This window comes from Neolamprologus brichardi, chromosome 1 (genome assembly GCF_056152115.1).
Source record: "Neolamprologus brichardi isolate AB-2024 chromosome 1, ASM5615211v1, whole genome shotgun sequence".
Classification (NCBI taxonomy): Eukaryota; Metazoa; Chordata; class Actinopteri; order Cichliformes; family Cichlidae; genus Neolamprologus; species Neolamprologus brichardi.
The window spans coordinates 17753885-17760801 of record NC_142104.1 but is presented as its reverse complement, the minus strand read 5'-3'; the positions used below and the strand labels follow the sequence as shown (position 1 = coordinate 17760801).

The window sequence follows — 6917 nt, the reverse complement described above, 5'->3', positions numbered from 1 at the left end:
CTTACCGTCTCTGGACAACAATACAATCACGTCATTTATGAATCTTGTATAAGCTTTGCAACAAACTCAATTTCTTTAATTTCTCTAAACAAACAACAAATAACAAAGAAACAAACAAATACTCTAAAATCTGCAGAATATGTTATTGTTTTAACTTATCAATAAAAATAAATAAATTGAAAAGAAGTAAGGGATAAAAATGAACATTTCTGTTTTTGTATTGTATTACTGAACTGGTCACTTTCAGTAAGTCAGTAATTAAAAGATGTAGCCTCAGTTAGCCATTGCTACAACCTTTTAGCTGTCATGATTTGAGACTTTAAAGTCTAAAACTGCAAATTGTCTGAATATTCACTTCAGTGTGTCAACTTTTAGGAGTGGATGTGAATGTGAAGTGTGAGTGTCTGTGTTGCCTGTGATGACATGATGATCTCTCTGGGTTTTACCCCTCTTTTTGCCCTGAGTCAGCTGTGACAGGCCCCCAGTGAGCTGAATAAGCACTCATGGAAAATGGGTAGTCAAGGAAACAGGTTTGAGCGGAGGCACCGTTGAATAGTTTAAACTATGCAACAGTTTAACATTTGATGAATGCAATAGCATTTGAAGTGTTTGTTCCATAGACTGTTGCAGGTCGCCTCACTAAATTATTGAAAGACGCTGATAGAAAGAGGCAAGTGAGAAACTGTTCACTGCTTATCATTTGGTTTCTGATTTAAGAAATGGGCCTGCCCACCGGGACCTGGAGTAGGTTTAACATCCTGCTTTATTCTGGAGGTTGTTTAATAAACTGGTTCCTGTATTATCTGAAAAAAAGTGAATAGTTTTTCTTGATATTATGTTAATTTTTTCCCATTATTTTTGAGGTAGTGTGTTAATTTATTAAAATGCTCCATTAGACAGTTGACAGAAAATGGAGTGAGAGAGATGAATTAATGACATGCAACCCTGGTGCTGAGTTTGTCCCCATATGGAAGGGAACCAGGCGCTGGCTTCAGGGGCAGCCCACATGGTGCGTGCATCTAATTAGAGTCGGGTTAAATCTGACACAGAAAAGCAGGGACTAGTCAGTATTATTAACATATGAGTTTTCCATCCATTCATTTACTTCCACTTATCTAGTTCAGGGTTAGGTTGGAGCCTACCCCAGCAATGGAAGGAGAGGCGGGGTACTCCCTAGCCAAGTCGCCAGTCTGTCCCAAGGCTGACCCACAGAGACAGACAACAATTCACTCTCACATTCACACCTGCAGCCAATTTAGAATCACCAGTTAACCCAACATGCATGTCTTTGCACTGTGGGGGAAAGCTGGGGTACCTCAAAGGCACACGGAGACCCTCCTACGGTGAGGCGATAGGGGTCCTCCTTGGTCTAAGCCAGTCATTTGCATGCTTTGAGGCAAACCCAGGTGTGCTTTGAGATTCTGTGTAAATGTAAATTTACTATACTGGTATACATCAAAGGGATTGATTGTGAAAAATTTAAACAGAATCAAAGTCCTTTACACTGGAAGGTAATTGGGAGAAAAACCCAATAATCCAACAACTCTGTATGAAGCCCTTGTGAAGGTGGCAAGGAAAAACTCCCTTTCAAAAGGAAAAGACCTTGGACAGGACCAGGCTCTGGGAGTGGCAGCATCATGAGATAAAACAAACAAACAAACAAACAAACAAAAAAACTATTAGAGTTTGTGTGGAGAAAACTGTAACAAAGGAAATTATAGCGATCAGGCTTGGACCAGATGCTGCAAATGTGCTTTTTAAAACGCATTGAACCTGTTTCAGATAACATATGGGTTGTTTTCCACATATGCCAAGAGGTCATAATCTGCACCGTGACATAAATTATGTTTTTTTCCCCCAACCTTTTAAAGGTTAAGGAAGCTGGTAAATTAATAGGCCCAACAGCAGTTTTCTCAACTACAGTAAGCTTTATTGGCATACAGTCTCGCACACGTAACAGATTGGCATCCACTGCGTGTTTTTCACTATAATAAATGACCCCTCTAGGAATCAATAGCGTGTTTGGCAGCTGCCGGACACAGCCTCTGTGTCGGCATGAGGGTGCGACGCCGCCTGTGGCCGGCAGGTGGGGCTGTAGCAGCGCCGCAGCTCGGTAGTTTTCCTCTAACGTCTCCGCTACATTCACGGCCGTGACGTATTTCCTGGGGCTTGTACGGACCACTCAGCCACACACCGGAGGGTTATCATGACTATTTATAACCAGCAGTTCGCTGTTATCAGTTTTTTTGCGGTTTCGTCGCGTCGTCGTCGGTTCTAACACCGCGGTGTGAGGCACCAACAAGCCGTGTGGAGCAGGATGTAAACGGCAGCTGGTAAGTTGAGCCGTCGGTAAGTTTCCTGTCTGCTTTAGCTTGTGTCGTTACTTGTTTGGGCTGCCAAGTTTACCGAGCCCTCGGTGTCAGGACCACCGGGTCCGTGACACAGGGCAGAACCGGACGACGTGTTGATGTTTTTTTTGTTATCCTGTCAGTTTGTGGGTGTCTGCTTGAAAAAGGGGGAGACCTCTCGCGTATACACACACACACATGCCGAGCTGACGTCGACTGCGCCGCGTCCGGTTTCTGTGGTTTTTCCTGCGGAGTGGAGGAGAAAAAAAATCGTGGCGTTCGTGATCCGTGCTGTGAGGAGTAAAATGTGAGGAAATGCTCGGCAGGGGCGGATGAGAGAGGGGGAAAAAAGGGGGAGGCACCTGTGAGACGGAACAGCCCAGTCTACCGCGGCGTCAAGTTTGTGTTAATCGCGGCGCGGTTACAGTTTCAGACATATTTGTCAAGCGCAGGAGTCATCATCGGATCAGCTCCAACCTCTTGCTCCGAGCCAAATTATGACAGCGTGTTGTTGTCACGGACTTAACCTGTGAATTGAGTTTAAGCGACCGCAAACTCCGCCGTCAGCTGACACACGAAAACCTCTCAACTTTAGCTGGTAAACATCAAAGCGTTTCTCCCCCCTTTTTTTTTTTCTTGGCATTTAAGGCCCGAGAAAGAAGTTTTTCCTCCTTCCTGATCTGTACTGCAGTTAATCTCTGCTACCGTCTTCTGAAGGCTAAGTACTTGTTGTTGCCACATGCAGCTTATAGGAACTCTTGTATATCCAATGAATATGGAGACTGAGACACACAGTTTTTCTTTGAGTAATGTCCTGATCAGCTATTGCTGTTATTTTGGCACATGTGAGTAGTTTAAATGCTGTTGTATTAACCTCGCTGTCTGGCCTGCTTTACATACAAGTCTTGTACAGTTTAAGACATAATCTGGATTAGCTTTCCCTGAAAATCTCGTTTGGGGTTTATGAAATGTGACTGAACATTGAATATTAAGTGTCACACTATATGCTGCACTGATCGTGGGAGCTGACCTGCTTTTGTTGTGCCTCTGTGTTTTCCCCATTATTGTTACACCTACTGATAATTTTACCTCTCTGCTGTGGCAATATAGAGCTGCTCATCGTTATGGATAAACATAAAAACAAGCTGTAAAGCTCCTTGCATGCAGTGACATGTACCACATTACAAAAACACAATGCATGTTGTTTTGAATGCAAGCATTTGATGCTTTATAGATCTGAGCAAGCTTTTCCTTATCATGCCAGATTTTTAACGGAATTCATCTGTGCACTTGGCTCTTTTAAGAAAAATTAAAACGTAGAAAGAGCTCTCGGGGTCAGAAAAAATATTACAGAGGTGTTTATATGATACATTAATGCTGAAATTGCAGCAGGAAGTCTGGAGAAGTAGTTAGATGACAACACTGGAACAGAACGCATGTTGGGGGGGGGGGGGGGGGGGGGGGGGGGGGGCAGATGAGCAAGTTTTTTTTGTTGTTTGCAAGCACTAATAGGGCAGGGTGATAATCAGTCCTCCAGTAACCCCACAAATAGGTTTAATAATAAAAATTATAGCTCACTCCTAAAAAATGATAGCAAAGCACATGATATTCTGTGGACAATGAAGGTTGTGTTTTGTTTTTGTTTTTTTTGTTTGTTTTTTTAAAACTGGGAACACTTCACTGATGATGTGTTTGGTTTTAGTTGTGTGTCTAAGAAGGTGTGATACGCAAAAAATGGGAAAATGGTGAGAACATGCACCCTGGGGATGAATAAAAAGCCACCCCTGCTATTAGAAACCTGCATTCAAGAGCATAAACAATACCAGGAGAGGTTCAGCTTGGATGTTTTTCATTGTACTCCTGGTATGTTGAATGAAAGGGTTTTATACTTGCAGCTCTGCCAGGTTTAGGTTTAACACAGGGCTTGTTCTATAAAGATGCACAGCGGTGTTTTTTTTATTTTTTATTTTATTTTATTTTTATAAAGCACATGTGAACCAGTAGTGGTCCCAAAGCTCTTTTTCTTTTTCGTTCTCTTCAATAATACAGGTATCTATTTCAAAAGCAGGCTTCATCTTGAGTTCTTTAGTTCTTCAGTGGAAATCTGTGACAGGAAGAAGTTAACACTGCAGTTACACTTAAAATGCCATGAATTCTGTTTTCCTGCTTTATTCAGCAGTGAAACCTGTGTGTCATCCACAGGCTTTCCTCAGCACATGGAAGGATAGAAACACGAATATTCTGCTGGTTCAGTCGGCTTCTTTTAAAAGGTTATTCTTAGGGAGAGGCCTCTGTCTCTAACAGGGGTGGGATAACCTATTAAGAGGTTATTGATAAATGCATTTTAGAAAAACAATCATTGCAAAGCTGATTGGGTTTTGCTCATCACCATTTAGAACAGCTGATTAATCAAAATGTTTTTAAAAAGTAAACGCGTGAGAAACTCCTTTCAACCATGTTCGAGATGTTGAGAATGCATATTGTGATAGTATTTTATTTTTATTTTTTTAAACCAGAGGGTACTCTGCAACTTCCTGTTTGCAACATGGGTTTGGAACGCAACAACCAACTGATCTTAGCAGAGCTGTAAACTATTAAATGCATATCAAATGTTAAGAAAATCTGTTTCTTTGTGTTTCTGAAAGGAGGGAAAAATATTGTCTGACATATTGGAACTTGAGATTTTGAAATTGCCAAATACTGCTAATGATACTAGGGGTGGGTGATATAGCCTCAAAATTATAACATGATATTTAAATGAAATTTGCAATAATGGTATTTATAAAGATGTATGAAAAACAGTGAAAGTGTTATTGGTGGTTGCAGCTTGCAGGCTACAGCATTTATTAGTGGGAACAAAATGAAGGGTAGTTTCCGATGACAGACTGCCTAATTCGAAATGTGCATCTGTTGTCACAGGGTGCCACCAGCAGTAGGAGCATTATAGTACAACAACAGTGACACATTAAAAGTCAAATGAAAGCATAAAAGTAGGCTACGTAATGTTTTACCTGGAAATTTTAAGAAACGCTTTTATTTTTAGCAGTCATTTCCATCCAGGCGAGTGTTTGGCTCAGTCATTTGTTTGACTGGGTTGCACGCCAACAGGTGCTCGTATATCCTCTTTGCATGCCTTTATATCCTGGTTGTACTCACTGGTGTGTTTTTTGCCACAAGCGGTTAAACAGGTTTATTTGCACTTTTGGCTACAACAGTGCTATTGCATATGTATGAAAGAAAAAATGTCTGGGGTTGTTGTTGGGAATACTAGGCAATGTAAACGTGTGGCATCCAACACAATTGATTGGAATTACCAGATTTTCCCTGAGGATTCTAATCTACACATTTAGAAACGCTGTGGTTTACCGTAGACGTCCAAGAACTGCTGACTTGTGCTTGTAGACAGTTTAAAGAAGTAGAAGTTGATGGTTTGTAGTATCCTGGATGCAAACGCTTACTGTGTATAATATTTTTGGCTTGAGCACTCCACTTCTCCGCTAATCTCTTGCAATATTTAGCAGAGAGCACTAATTAAATTTTTATTATGTTGTTCGTAGCATTTCCATGATTCAACTTATCACTATCGTTATTGTCATTTCATCACTCTGCTACACACACAGATTATTATCTTCAGAACCCTCTGGAGGCTCTTTGAGTCGCCAATGGAGAAATATTGTGACATACACAAAAATCAATGTGAGAGAGAATCCTAATTGCCAGATATTTGAATTTCTCAAAGGGTCATATGGGCTAAATGCATTTGAGTTCATTTTTATCTCATTAAAATGTAAACAATAAACTGATGAGGTGTAAACTGTTTTCCTTTCTAAATTGTCCTGATGAGATTGGTAATGAGGGCGGTATTATCCTTTGAGTTTAATGATACTTGGCTAATTATAATATGGTGCAGGTTTTTTCTGTAATAACCTGTGTTATCGCAGTCTGACATATGGTATCATTTACCGTGGTAACACTAAAGACCTCGCAGCCCAGCGGTCGGCTTCGTCTTTGTCTCTCGCAGACTGTAAAGTAGTTGAGTGGTTGTTGGGCCACGGTATGTGGGTTTTCCAAGCTGACGTTGGAGAAACTGAGTGGTTGAGCACTGAGGTGAGGTCACAGGCAAAAGTGCTTTAAAGAAGGTGCGTGTCAAACCAAACAGAGCACAGGGATCGGCCACTCGCTGATACTTACTGCATTACAGGAAAGAAGACAAAGTAAAGTGAGTTATGCCGTCATATTAGTCTGTAATATTTTGAGTGCTTGACTCCTTTTAATTAGAAAAATCTGATCATTTTAACCTAATTTTAATACTTATGCAAATATTTGTTTAAGTAGCTTGTAACCTTTGAGCTTTTCAGAAGGATGTAAAATCCACACAGGAGCAAACTCTTGTGTGTCTATTTCAGTACAAATTGAGTGGGCAATGAAAAGGTAAACGTGTAATTAATATGGCGCGTTTGGATTAATTTTTTAATTTAGCTAGATATTTCTGTGTTTGTAAAACAGGCTTATCTGAACAGAGAGAGGGAATTAACAGGCGATGGAGGGATTTGGGTGTTTTTGAGATGT

At 40.8% G+C, this 6917-nt stretch overlaps 1 protein-coding gene across 3 annotated transcripts in view; it reads left to right on the top strand.

Moving 5' to 3' along the window:
* The first annotated feature begins 2146 nt into the window (after window positions 1-2146).
* furina (furin (paired basic amino acid cleaving enzyme) a) overlaps window positions 2147-6917 on the top strand; it is an 83359-nt gene continuing 78588 nt past the window's right edge. The window contains exon 1 of one of the 3 annotated variants that reach the window (XM_087838120.1): window positions 2147-2333. The gene's annotated coding sequence lies outside the window, so the exon portion shown is untranslated. Of the gene's footprint in view, window positions 2334-2701; window positions 2947-6490; window positions 6568-6917 lie in introns of those variants that run through there. The other 2 variants (XM_087838135.1, XM_087838127.1) reach the window with 2 other exon arrangements.